The sequence below is a fragment of the Coregonus lavaretus genome, assembly GCF_964263955.1.
Source record: "Coregonus lavaretus genome assembly, chromosome: 23".
Lineage (NCBI taxonomy): Eukaryota > Metazoa > Chordata > Actinopteri > Salmoniformes > Salmonidae > Coregonus > Coregonus lavaretus.
The window spans coordinates 30,381,394-30,396,624 of record NC_140010.1 but is presented as its reverse complement, the minus strand read 5'-3'; positions in this window follow the sequence as shown (position 1 = coordinate 30,396,624).

The window sequence follows — 15,231 nt, the reverse complement described above, 5'->3', positions numbered from 1 at the left end:
TTACTCCTTTGGGGACAGCAGGTAGAACCCTTTACAGTTCAATGTAGAACCCTTTCTACAGAGGGTCCTACATGGAACCCAAAAGCGTTCTACCTGGAACCAAAAGGGTTCTCCTATTGGGACAGCCGAATAACCCTTTTGGAACCCTTTTTTCTAAGATTGTATGCATGTGTCTGTATACTAAGTGTGTGTGTGTGTGTGTGTGTGTGTGTGTGTGTGTGTGTGTGTGTGTGTGTGTGTGTGTGTGTGTGTGTGTGTGTGTGTGTGTGTGTGTGTGTGTGTGTGTGTGTGTGTGTGTGTGTGTGTGTGTGTGTGTGTGTGTGAATGTGTGTATCTGCGTGCGTGCGTGTTTGTAAACAGTAACCTTGATCCGTAGAAATCTTCGGCCAGGTCGTTCAAGATCCACTTCAAAATCTGACATCCGTCCACACTCTAAAAAGAAAAGGTTCCTGGAATATCCTTTAGGGGTTCATCAAAATGAAACTGTGGGGGAACCCCTATAAGTTGTTCGAAGAACCCTTTAAAAGGGTTCTTCAAAGAACCCCTTTTAATGGATCCTCAAATAACTTTTTGAAGAACCTTTTGGGGTATGTTTTTGAACTACCCCCCTCCCCTATTATTATTAGTAGTAGTAGTAATACGCATAACAATAACAACAATAACACAAGATTTTAGTTGTCAGTGGTTATTATGATTTTAGTGGCAAAGCAGAATAAAAAAATCAAAATATGAGGTAAACTCCCAGCAGAGCCCCAAGTCCAATGGGTATATCCTCTGGCATGTTGATGTTAATGTGTTGATGTTCTCCATATCCATAGCCAGAATGATTTTGCAGTGCATGGTGATCGAACAGGTTTCCTGATATATTCATCAGAGGGTGAAGTCTGTGAATACAAAAATAGTAATTATACAGATAATTAACAAAACATGCACACGACAGTATTCATGCCTTGGTTTTTGTGGTAAATGTGAATGAAAAAAACTGTTTTGATAATGGTTTTCATACACATACCTTGTCCATAATGTAGAGGCCTATGGGATTTTCATTGACGCGGTAAGGGAGGAGGATGGTAAATGTGATCTGCATAACATACCAATACCAACTGACATACCTTTGTATGCCTCCTCGTCTGTATGCCTGCAGACACAGACACAAAAGTGAGCAGTTCAGTCATCTGCACCCAATACAGCTAGCCTTCAACATATTCTTATAGCATACATATTCTTACCTCTTTGTTGATTGATAGCCATTGAATTGTGTCCATTTTCACTTGCACTAATATGAAAAGATAGACAATTTAGATCATACAAGGGACAAACCTTACCTTAAATTGAGGAGATCTTCACATTTTTCAGTTAAGTGCCTGCACCTGTTGTCCTTTCAAATTCAAATCCAAATGTTTCAGTTGGGCAGTTAGGTTCCTGCAAGAACCCCCACCAACTAAGGAGGTTCCCCGATGAACCCCACCTCCTATGGGGTTCTTGCACTCTAAAAAGAAAAGGTTCCTGGAGTATCCTCTTCAAATAAATGTAAACTGTGGGGGAACCCCTATAATTTCTTAGAAGAACCCTTTAAAAGGGTTCTTCAAAGAACCCCTTTTAATGGATCCTCAAATAACCTTTTGGGATACATTTTTTGAACTACCCCCCTATTATTTTTATTATTATTATTATTATTACTATTAGTAATTTTTATTTTATTTATTTTACCTTTATTTAACTAGGCAAGTCAGTTAAGAACAAATTCTTATTTACTATGACGGCCTACACCGGCCAAACCCGGACGACGCTAGGCCAATTGTGCGCCGCCCTATGGGACTCCCAATCACGGCCGGTTGTGATACAGCCTGGAATCGAACCAGGGGGTCTGTAGTGATGCCTCAAGCACTGAGATGCAGTGCCTTAGACCAGGAGTGTAATACGCATTACAATATGTTAGATTAATTTGGATTTTAAGAATAATGACTAAAGGATTTCACCCCAAACACAGTATAAATGTTAGAATTATCATGTAGTGTCAACCCACTAACAGAGGGGGCGGTACTAACCATTCAAGGGGGAAGGCGGAAACTGTTTAGAAAAGTCACCTAAAGGTGGGAGGAGTCAAGTCCAGGAGGTATAAAATCGTCTGTTTGTGTCATTGGCGGAAGAGCTCTCCATGAATAAATATAACGATAATTACTTGTGGATTGTGGACCTTGAATCATTGATGATTAAAACCAGAGCTTTACAACCTCTGGTAATGATTCAAGCTTAGGTTGAATTAGAGATAGAAATTCACATGACAGATTGGTCCTTTGAGCGGAGCTTAAATACGTCTTTATCGTTCTAAGGACACCGAATCCGTGCACGGCCGGGTGATTGCATCTGTGGAGAATAGTCCTGGCCTTCGACGTTAAGGTTATAAACAGGCCGGTGATTACTCTTTATGAACGATAAAGACGTTAACAAGTTTGAAAAAGCATTTAAAATCCAAACTGCAAGGAAGAGGTCAGTAATTTTTATTCATGGATTTTGGTGAAATGATTTGAACTTGTATGAGAATAGTGATTCTTGTGAAAGGGCAGAAAATAGTTACCAAAATCGCAAAGGAAGTAATAATTATTACGAAACAGGGAGGGTCCGCAATTGACCCTAGGTAAATAGCTATTACCAGAATAATCTAGTCCGAAATGACAAGGGGTGAAGGCCATCACCAATGTAAACTAGTTTTTTATTGAGACTGTACTGGGTGCAGTGCTACAATAAACAGGGAAAGGGATGATTTTCGTCGTGTGCTATGGATAAACGGGTCAAAAGTCGCGTATACGACTGGGGATTTGCTAGAACTCTGTGTGTTTCATGAAACTAGAGCAGTTACGACCTCTAGGTTACAAATAGGTTTAGCAAATGATTGTATAATGTTGTGTACGTGTGAGACTTAAGAATCCATCAGTATACGTGATAATTATTTCTAGGAAGGAGCTAAAGAAATAGGTCGCGTGAGAAAAAATGGTTATCGACCCCTTTCATGAAACCGGAGTTTTAAATAAAAGCTCTGGGTTAGGGGTTAAATAATTTTAAATGGTTAATTACAAAAGCAGATCATACGTTGGCTCAAAAGACGCACTAAAATAATAGCTCCTAGAAGAATAATTCTGGGAATTATTACTAAAGGGGGGAATTTTTTTTGTTTTCCATGTCACGCCCTGGCTCTGGGGACAATGTTATGTTGAGCCAGGGTGTGTATTCTATGTTTGATTTTCTATGTTGGGCTGAGTGACTCCCAATCAGAGGCAACGAGTGACAGCTGGTTGTCTCTGATTGGGAGCCATATTTAACTATCGGTCTTTTCACTTTGTGTTGTGGTTTCTTGTTCCGTGTTGGTTTGTTTTTGTAACCAAGGACGTCACGTTTCGTTGTTTTGATCGTGTGATCTTGATAAAATAAATATGTTTGCTTTCAACGCTGCGCCTTGGTCCTCTCCCTCCTTAGACGATCGTGACATTCCACCATGGGAAATAAATCTTCCCGGGAATTAACGGGGGATGAAAGATATATGTTAGGAAGAGATCGAAGAAATGTGTTTTATGGATCCGTTTGGGAGAAAAAGTATGGATTTATTGGGCATCTCGAAGTAGAAAAATTAGAACTTATGATCAAACAGATGCATGTACACTGTGGAACTAATTTGAAAAAACAGCGAAAGGAGGGGCTAGAAACAGTGAGTGTTTTTTTAAGCGCGAAAGTGCTTCAACGGTAACAAAGGAAAATATTTGAAAAAATGATTCGTGTCAATTAAGAATTGGCTAAAAACACCACAAAGCGATTATCTGAGAGGTACCTATAAAGTCCAACGATGCATATGTATGAACTTTCGCACTCAAACGTAGACGTACGTAATGAGTGAGAAAGTAGAGAATAATTACATTTGCATTTTTGGTCATTTGGCAGACGCTCTGGTCCGGAGCGACTTGAAGAGCTAATAGAGGTTTGCATGGAACTATTCTGTTGTGTTGGGCATTTGAATGGCATAAGGGGAAATATGTGTGTATGAGGGAATTCAACGGCGGGTATGAATGATAACCGGATACTACTTAGTATTTGGTTGGTTAAATGCTGAGTAAAAGATTTGAGGCGTGGTTATGGGGTAACTAGGAAGACGCACGTATTCAATGGGGAATGGGTGTAGGGAGAGAGTTTTTTTACGTGTATTAAAAGTTACATTAGATAGGTCTATGAAAATACGTTACAAGTACGAATGACATTATTTCCTAAGAAGGAAGATTGTAGGGAAGTTTCCCGCGCCTCCCCCATAATGTAGGAAGGAGCAGGAGAGGGGGGGGAGAGACAGTAAATAAGTTCAGATGGTAGGAATGTCATGTATGCTGATCAACGATATCAAGCATTTGTTTTATTGATTGGGGCCGAATCAGAGAGAACTGTTAAAGATATTGAATAGCGAACTGAAATGGGTTAGCGGGAAAATACAAATAGTTGGAACATTTTAAAACGATAATTTATTTTCGTTACAGGGAAGCAAGTGGCATTGGCTGTTGTGCTGGAGGAATAGCGCCAGCCTGTGGTGGGTTCTGGATTTGTTATAAATAACTTTATATTTTAAACTAAAGTGATGGAATAGACTACAATTATAACATCAGAAAAAGGACAATATAATTTGTAATAGTTATTATAATTATTATTGATAGTTATTGCAGTTATTATTATCCTGAGTGGCGCAGTGGTCTAAGGCACTGCATCGCAGGGCTAACTGTGCCACTAGAGATCCTGGTTCGGATCCAGGCTCTGTCGCAGCCGGCAGTGACCGGGAGACTCATGGGCGGCGCACAATTGGCCCAGCGTCGTCCAGGGGAGGGGGGTATGGCCGGCAGGGATGTAGCTCAGTTGATAGAGCATGGTGTTTGCAACGCCAGGGTTGTGGGTTCGATTCCCACGGGGGGGGCCAGTAAAAATAAAAATAAAAAAATGTATTCACTAACTGTAGGTCGCTCTGGATAGGAGCGTCTGCTGGGGGGACTAGAATGTAAATGTATTATCATTGATTCAGTAATGATAGGAGGGTAGAGAGGGAAGAAACAGGAAAAGCTAGAGAGAGTAAACACAGAGAGTTTAAAAACAGGGAGTTAAAAAGATTAGAAAACTACAATAAGCCAGGGAAGAAAGAGTGGTTAGATGATGAGGAAGGGGATGACCAGTACCCTTTGATAGCCTTGCCGAACCCAAGGGCTGGGGTGGAGCATGCACCAGACACACTGGATGTATATAGGGCATGGACACAGTGAGATGTAGTGAGAGCTATAGAGGGTGTAGTGCACCCTAAGACAGGAACAGAGGGGTTCAGGAGGAATTTGGAGAGTTTAGCAGCAAGCTTTAAGCTAAACACAGGGGAAATTGAGAGGACAGTCAGAACCCTAGTTGGGAAAGATTGGGCAGCTGTTCGGGGGGGGGCAGTGGGTTTCAGGGGATACCAATGGAGCAGTCCTACCATGGGCAAATGATGGGCAAAATACTCAGTACCATCAGCAGCTAAAAAATAGCATTCCTTAGTGGAATGAGACCAGAAATAAGCTGGAATAATAAGAGGACTTTAGTGGGATGGGGAACTACTTCGTTAGCCGAGGTCAAGAGATATGCAATCCATCATGAGCGGAATAGTAGACAGGATAGAGTAAGAAAAATAACATACGGGAGCTGAGTATTTAATGGCCACTAGGGGAAATAGCTGGTAGAGGTAGAACTCCAGAATAGAAGGGGAGAGAGATTTTCTTAGGGGGTGGATCAAATAATTGATAATGGATCATTTGACATGAGATCACATGTAGCAGATTTAGAGTAATCAATTAAATAATCATTGTATACTCGAGGAATTTTGAGGGATTTTATGGATTAGTTGTAAGGAATTAGATTGATACAAACATTATTCATGGGTTAGGACTGGGGATATCTGTATCATGTTTTGTGTGTACTACCATCTTTGGATTGCGGATGGTAGTTGAAGGTTAACAAAATGTATAACCAGGAGAAGGAGATTGGCTTATCTCATTGGAGTGTTGCTCAGGGCAAGGGGGAGCAGTGGTGAAGTTGGGCAGTATTTAGGTCATGAGAGGGAGCTACCAAATTAAGTTGAGCCTAACTATCTTTGGTTGTTGTTTTTCAATTGGGGTTTTCAAATAAATAAAAAACCACACCCAGCATGATGTTTATAAAGGGTTGTTATGTTGTATTTAGGGGCTTTTCAACAGTTCATAGGTGGTGTTTACTATGCTGTGGGATGGAACGGTTTATTGGGTGATATTTGAAACTAAATTAATGGAATAAGCTGCAGTAATCAGAGGAATGTACAATCTAAGGCGAGACAACTATTGCCTAGATCATTGATTTAGCAATAGGATCAGGTAGATAAGGACTAGAGAGAAGAAAAAAAATTAATTAGATGAAGAATAATGAGCTTTTTGGTAAGGATAGACTGCTGTAAAGCTTGGGTACTCCATTATGTACTGCATACGGGTAAATTAAGTGATCTTATCTATGGGAAGGCAATGGCAGCCCATGGTAAAATCATTTGGAACTCTGAGGAGGAAGAACAGTTTATGTTGTTGCTCTCTTCCCAAACAGTCTTAGCTTTTCATACATATATCAGGGATGTTACCCAAATGGTAGAGAGTAAAGAGGGATATGACATTGGTCGTGATTTAAAGATGATGGGGTTTTTTTGGTGGGCTATTAGAGATAACTGGGTTAATCACGAACATAGAGGTTTTTGTTCTTTGTTGCTAGGCAGAACACTTAGGTGACCTAAATATGGACTTGTCATGTCCAACAATCAGTCTTCAGGTCAAGCCCGGGAGAGCCGGGGTAGAACAAAGGTTGAACTAAACATAAGTGTTTTTACAAGATAAAAGATTGTTTGATTGGATTACTAATTGATTCTGAACTGAATGAAAGTCGATTTTAGCCACCATAAAGACAAAGGAAGTGGGAGGAGCAATAAAGAAGCAAAAGACAATCTCAAAAATGAAAGGCATGGCAATTGGTTGATAAATAACCTAAGGGAATGTTTAGGAAGGTGGAAAAAATTGACACATAAGCAGAACTATGTGTCAAGAGGGGGGAAGAGGCTAATTGTAGGATTAAATAATATACGAAGGAGAGGACAAAATACTTTTAAAAAAACAACATTTTTTTAGATACAGTCTAAAAAGAGAATGCAGTCAGAAATTGTTAGATTAATCTGAACATGTGTGAAGATAGTTTATTAACCACACCCGTATGTCAGAGGTTTTGTGCCCCACAGGTAAACTAAAGGAGAAGGTGACCCACTATCTAACAAGGTGACTGGTGAGCATCCAGTCACTAGAAGGAAAACTGGAAGCAGGCCTGTTGGGAAGGGCCCTATCAGGTTATGTTGGTCACCACCTTGGCCATTAGAATAGCAGAGAGAGGAACCTGGGTCCATGTTACCCACTGCAAGAAGGTAAGACCACATACAAGCACCGCTTAGCACACGCAGAGTTGACGAGCAGAACTGGGCCACAGGGTCCGGGGTTCACCTCTGTCAACGAAGATCTCCTACCCAGATCTATCATCACTGTAGTGAGTTCCTAGGGTGTGAGTATGGGGTGGTACCGAGCAGAAGGACTCAAGACAGGAGAGGGTTGGCGGTTTTTGGGAATATGGGTGACCCTGAGCTGCATCATAGTCTCGGCAATAGTCGTGGTATGTCAAGATCCACCACCACCTCGCACCAATTACGCTATGGCCTTACCATTATTAAGAAATAAAAGGGAAGCGACCCGACATACTGACCGTCAAGGGCGAGTGATCTACAAAATAGGAGTCAGAGAGGGGTGGGGAGTAAGATTCAAAATTAGGATTAGGGATCTTATCAGAGCGGATAAGCAAGCAACAGGGGATTATAAGATCCTGTTGTATTTATGTTCAGCTCCCTCGGCAGATTGTTCCTGGGCTCAGGTATTTAGACATACTGGGGGACGGAGAGATGAGACGGGGGGGGGGGGGCTGGACGTCCAGATGGAGGATAAGAAGGTATAACGACATCCCCACGGAAATGGTAGTAACGATAGTAAAAGTCACTAAAGAGGACATGAAAATAACTTACTGGGCTTGCGCGGACGTATACGGACGGGATACTTGTCTAAGATTACATTTGATGGAGTCAAAAGATATAGAGGGAGCAGGTACTGTCATTAATCCACTAACAGCAATAGACCGAGTAAATCAGTCAAGGGATGACGGAGTCAATTCAACTAACCCGTCCACTATGAAAGATTTTCTCCTCCAAGAATGGAACAATGGGGAAGTGGAGGGGGTCCCTGATGAGAATCTCTGGTTAAAGTGGATGAAATACACCGCTAGGGCCTTGGGGGAGACCAATTGTTATGCATGCTCCATTGGGCGACCGACAATGTTGACCGCCCCAATGCCAAAGGCAATGTTTCCCTGTGTATTAGACCTGGGGTCCAATCAAAAAGAGCCAAATTGCACAGGGATTGGGCTGGCAAAATTGACATACTGGGCCAGCCCACCTAGATTCACTTTAACTCCTGGCGAATACCAGTGTTACAGACATAGAAATGGCACCCGTAACTTGGGTGATTTTGATGGCTGTAAGGAGATAATTAATGTGACTGATTTAGATAAGGAAGGGAGGAAAAAAAATTAGGAGCCTAACCATCCCTCTGACTGATGTGTGGTGGGCATGCACTAACAAAGGGAGCATTCGGCAGACATTACCAGAGGGATGGGTGGGTACTTGTGCACCAGTATTGTTGGTCCAACCTGTAAGAATTGGTCATCAAAGACCAGTGACAGGAAGAATAATTAGGAGAAAAAGAAATATAAGTCAGGAAGGAAATAGCCCAATTTGGATAGATGGTATAGGCATCCCCAGGGGTGTTCCAGACGAATACAAAGCTATGAATCAAATATGAGAGAGTTTTACTACAACATTTTTCTGGTGGGTGACAATAAACAAAAATATGGATTGGATAAATTATATCTATTACAACCAACAACGATTTATTGACCAGACTAGAGATGCAGTAAAGGGGATCTCTGAGCGATTATCCGCCATCCTGCTCATAATTTAGTAGAGGTTGGTTCTAGATCAGGCAGAAAGGGCCGGTGTCTATAGAAAGATAAGCCATTATTGCATATTTATCCCTAACAACACCACACTGGATGGGACAGTCACCAGAGCTCTTACAGAATTAACTGCACTAAGTGAAGGATGAACTGAACTCAGAAGTTAGTACATTGTGGATAGATGGTTTGATGAAATATTTGGTAAATGGAAATCCCTAGCAGCCACCATCTTAGGAGCGATCAGTGTTTGTATGGGTATTCTTGTATTATGTGGTTGTTGTCTTGTTCCCTGTGTCCGAGGATTGGTGAGTCAGGCGTTGGTGAAATGCAGTATCTAAACAATGATGAGAGATGGACTGACTCCGGACTCTGACCAGGGGAATGTGAAAAACGATCCTCCAGGCTTGGTGGATGACGAGGCTTTGGACCCTGAAAGACCGCAATTGGATGAAATGTTTATTAGTTCTGATGTGATCTCTGAGATTAATCATGCTTGTAAAATACATTTATCCTGAATGTGGGAATATTTAGTCAAAGGGGTGGATTGTTAGATTAATTTGGATTTTAAGAATAATGACTAAAGGATTTCACCCCAAACACAGTATAAATGTTAGAATTATCATGTAGTGTCAACCCACTAACAGAGGGGGCGGTACTAACCATTCAACGGGGAAGGCGGAAACTGTTTAGAAAAGTCACCTAAAGGTGGGAGGAGTCAAGTCCAGGAGGTATAAAATCGTCTGTTTGTGTCATTGGCGGAAGAGCTCTCCATGAATAAATATACCGATAATTACTTGTGGATTGTGGACCTTGAATCATTGATGATTAAAACCAGAGCTATACAACCTCTGGTAATGATTCAAGCTTAGGTTGAATTAGAGATAGAAATTCACATGACACAATAACAACAATAACACTATATTTTAGTTCTCAGTGGTTATTATGATTTTAGTGGCAAAGCAGAAATAAAACATTCAAATATGAGGTAAACTCAAAGCAGAGCCACAAGTCCAATGGGTATATCCTCTGGCGTGTTGATGTTAATGTGTTGATGTTCTCCATATCCATAGCCAGAATGATTTTGCAGTGCATGGTGATCGAACAGGTTTCCTGTTATATTCATCAGAGGTGTAGGGAGGGTGAAGTCTGTGAATCCCAAAAATAGTAATTATATAGATGATTAACAAAACATGCACACAAAAGTATTCATACCTTGGTTTTTGTGGTAAATGTGAATGAAAGAAACTGGTTTGATAATGGTTTTCATACACATACAGTATCAGTCAAAAGTTTGGACACACCTACTCATTCAAGGGTTTTTCTTTATTTTTACTATTTTCTACATTGTAGAATAATAGTGAAGACATCAAAACTATGAAATAACACATATGGAATCAAGTAGTAATCAAAAAAGTGTTAAACAAATCAAAATATATTTTATATTTGAGATTCTTCAAAGTAGCCACCCTTTGCCTTGATGACAGCTTTGCACACTCTGGGCATTCTCTCAACCAGCCTCACCTGGAATGCCTTTCCAACAGTCTTGCCGTCCGACTCATCCCAAACCATCTCAGTTGGGTTGAGGTCGGGTGATTGTGGAGGCCAGGTCATCTGATGCAGCACTCCATCACTCTCCTTCTTGGTAAAATAGCCCTTACACAGCCTGGAGGTGTGTTGGGTCATTGTCCTGTTGAAAAACAAATGATAGTCCCACAAATCCCAAACCAGATGGGATGGCGTATCGCTGCAGAATGCTGTGGTAGCCATGCTGGTTAAGTGTGCCTTGAATTCTAAATAAATCACAGACAGTGTCACCAGCAAAGCACCCCCACACCATAACATCTCCTCCTCCATGCTTTACGGTGGGAACTACACATGCGGAGATCATCCGTTCACCCACACCGCGTCTCACAAAGACACGGTTGGAACCAAAAATCTCCAATTTGGACACCAGACCAAAGGACAAATTTCCACTGGTCTAATGTCCATTGCTTGTGTTTTTGGTCCAAGCAGGTCTCTTCTTATTATTGGTGTCCTTTAGAGGTGGTTTCTTTGCAGCAATTCGACCATGAAGGCCTGATTCACACAGTCCCCTCTGAACAGTTGATGTTGAGATGTATCTGTGACTTGAACTCTGTGAAGCATTTATTTGGGCTGCAATTTCTTAGGCTGGTAACTCTAATGAACTTATCACCTGCAGCATAGGTAACTCTGGGTCTTCCATTCCTGTGGTGGTCCTCATGAGAACCAGTTTCATCATAGCACTTGATGGTTTTTGCGACTGCACTTGAAGAAACTTTCAACGTTCTTGAAATGTTCCGTATTGACTGACCTTCATGTCTTAAAGTAATGATGGACTGTCATTTCTCTTTGCTTATTTATGACTTTAAGTCACTTTGAATAAAAGCGTCTGCTAAATGGCATATTATTATTATTATTATTATTATTATTATTATTTAAGCTGTTCTTGCCATAATATGGACTTGGTCTTTTACCAAATAGGGCTGTCTTCTGTATACCCCCCTACCTTGTCACAACACAACTGATTGGCTCAAACGCATTAAGAAGGAAAGAAATTCCACAAATTAACTTTTAAGGCACACCTGTTAATTGAAATGGATTCCAGGTGACTACCTCATGAAGCTGGCTGAGAGAATGCCAAGAGTGTGCAAAGCTGTCATCAAGGCAAAAGGTGGCTACTTTGAAGAATCTCAAATATAAAATATATTTTGATTTGTTTAACACTTTTTTGGATACTACATGATTCCATATGGGTTATTTCATAGTTTTGATGTCTTCACTATTATTTTACAATGTAAAAAATATAAAAAATAAAGAAAAACCCTTGAATGAGTAGGTGTGTCCTAACTTTTGACCTGTAGTGTACCTTGTCCATAATGTAGAGGCCTATGGGATTCTTATTGAAGAGATAAGGGAGGAGGATGGTACATGAGATCTGCATAACAAACCAATAGACATACCTTTTTATGCCTCCTCGTCTGTATACCTGCAGACACAGGCACAAAAGTGAGCCGTTCAGTCATCTGCACCCAATATAATATTCTTATAGCATACATATTCTTACCTCTTTATTGATTGATATCCATTGAATTGTGTCCATTTTCTGTTTTAGAAAGATTTGCACAAATATGAAAAGATAGATGGTGTCATCATAAAACAATATCAATTTAGATCTTCACATTTTTCAGTTGTGCCTTCACCTGCTGTCCTTTCAAATTAAAATCCAAATGTTTCAGTTGGGCAGTTAGGTTCCTGCAAGAACACTCACCAACTAAGGAGGTTCCTCGATGAACCCCACCTCCTATGGGTTTTTTGGAATAACCTTTTGGGGGCAATTCTCAGTGCCAAGGACCCTAAGGTTCTTCGAAGAACTTTGAGGATCTTAGAAGAACCCTTGTTGAACCCCTAATTTTTAGAGTGTGGAAGAACATTTTGGGGGCAATTTTCAGTGCCAAGAACCTGTCACGTTCGTTATATAAAGGATCAGACCAAGGTGCAGCGTGGTATGCGTACATGTTTAATAAAGAAGTAAACACTCAACAAAAACAACAAAAGCAACGTAACGTGAAGTTCTAATGGCTACATAAACAAGCCAAACCAGAAACAGAAACAAGATCCCACAACTAAGGTAGGCAACATGGCTGCCTAAGTATGATCCCCAATCAGAGACAACGATCTGATTGGGAACCACACCCGGCCAACATAGATATACACATAGATATTCACACCCTGACCAAACCAACTAGAGATCTCTATGTCAGGGTGTGACAGAACCCTAAGGTTCTTCAAATAACTTTGAGGATCTTAGAAGAACCCTTGTTGAACCCCTCATTTTTACAGTGCAGGTACCCAGGACGTCGGGAGATGCCTTAAAAACCGGCCATAAGGGTCAATGGTGAGCGCTATTACCATCAATCCCAGTGATAGGCCTAAATCAGGGTGCAGTTGCAGCAGGATGAGCAGCCTAGGGTGTCCAAAACACCTCAAAATTTGACATTTGGAGCAACTTCGAAATTTGGCGTTTGGAGAAAGGTGGACAAACTTCGGAATCTGAAGTCAAATTGGTCAAACCTTGAGCTCTTGCTGGAATCTTAGTATGGATTAGATGACCTGATAATGTTACTGGATGTATGGAATAATAGGTATCCTATAGAATTTGTATGCACACACACGTACAGTTGAAGTTGGAAGTTTACATACACTTAGGTTGGAGTCATTAAATGTCGTTTTTCAACCACTCCACAAATTTCTTGTTAACAAACTATAGTTTTGGCAAGTTGGTTAGGACATCTACTTTGTGCATAACACATGTGATTTTTCCAACAATTGTTTACAGACAGATTATTTCACTTATAATTCACTGTATCACAATTCCAGTGGGTCAGAAGTTTACATACATTAAGTTGACTGTGCCTTTAAACAGCTTGGAAAATTCCAGAAAATGGCATGGCTTTAGAAGATTCTGATTGGCTAATTGACATCATTTGAGTCAATTGGAGGTGTACCTGTGGATGTATTTCAAGGCCTACCTTCAAACTCAGTGCCTCTTTGCTTGACATAATGGTAAAATCAAAAGAAATCTGGTTCATCCTTGGGAGCAATTTCCAAATGCTTGAAGGTACCGCGTTCATCTGTACAAACAATAGTACGCAAGTATAAACACCATGGGATCACGCAGCCGTCATACCGCTCAGGAAGGAGACACGTTCTGTCTCCTAGAGATGAACGTATTTTGGTGCGAAAAGTGCAAATCAATATCAGAACAACAGCAAAGGACCTTGTGACGATGCTGGAGGAAACAGGTACAAAAGTATCTATATCCACAGTAAAACGAGTCCTATATTGACATGACCTGAAAGGCCGAAGAAGAAGAAGCCACTGGTCCAAAACCGCCATAAAAGATCCAGACTACGGTTTGCAAGTGCACATGGGGACAAAGATCGTACTTTTTGGAGAAATGTCCTCTGGTCTGATGAAACAAAAATAGAACTGTTTGGCCATAATGACCATCGTTATGTTTGGAGATAAAAGGGGGTTGCTTGCAAGCCGAAGAACACCATCCCAACCGTGAAGCACGGGGGTGGCAGCATCATGCTGTGGGGGTGCCTTGCTGCAGGAGGGACTGGTGCACTTCACAAAATAGATGGCATCATGAGGAAGGACAATTATGTGGATATATTGAAGCAACATCTCAAGACATCAGTCAGGAAGTTAAAGATTGGTCGCAAATGGGTCTTCTAAATGGACAATGACCCTAAGCATACTTCCAAAGTTGTGGCAAAATGACTTAAGGAGAACAAAGTCAGGGTATTGGAGTGGCCATCACAAAGCCCTGACCTCAATCCTATAGAAAATGTGTAGGCAGAACTGAAAAAGTGTGTGCGAGCAAGGAGACCTACAAATCTGACTCAGTTACACCAGCTCTGTCAGGAGGAATGGGCCAAAATTCACCCAACTTATTGAGGGAAGCTTGTGGAAGGCTACCCAAAACATTTGACCCAAGTTAAACAATTTAAAGGCAATGCTACCAAATACTAATTGAGTGTTTGTAAACTTCTGACCCACTCTGAATGTGATGAAAGAAATAAAAGACTAAATAAATCATTCTCTCTACTATTATTCTGACATTTCACATTCTTAAAATATAGTGGTGATCCTAACTGACCTAAAACAGGGAATTTGTACTGGATTAAATGTCAGGAATTGTGAAAAACTGAGTTTAAATGTATTTGGCTAAGGTGTATGTAAACTTCCGACTTCAACTGTATGTATGTGTGTGCATGTGTGTGTCTACGACTAAGTGTGTGTGTGTTAATTCACAGGCCTGTGTGTGAGCCCACGTAAGTGTGTGTGTGTTTGTGCGCGCCCACGTAAGTGTGTGTGTGTAACACTAAACCCCGTAATATTAGTCTGCAGACTCATGCTTTGAATGCCAGTTCATATTCTAAAAGGTTAATGGAACAAAGAACTCATTGTGTGTTTTGTTCACTGGATGTGGGCATCGTATTGTTCCTTAACCAAATGTCAGGGTTGCTCCAAATGTTAATGATTTCAACTGTTTCTCATGCTTGGGTTGTGTGCAGGGTATTTGGCCAGTCAGTAGTT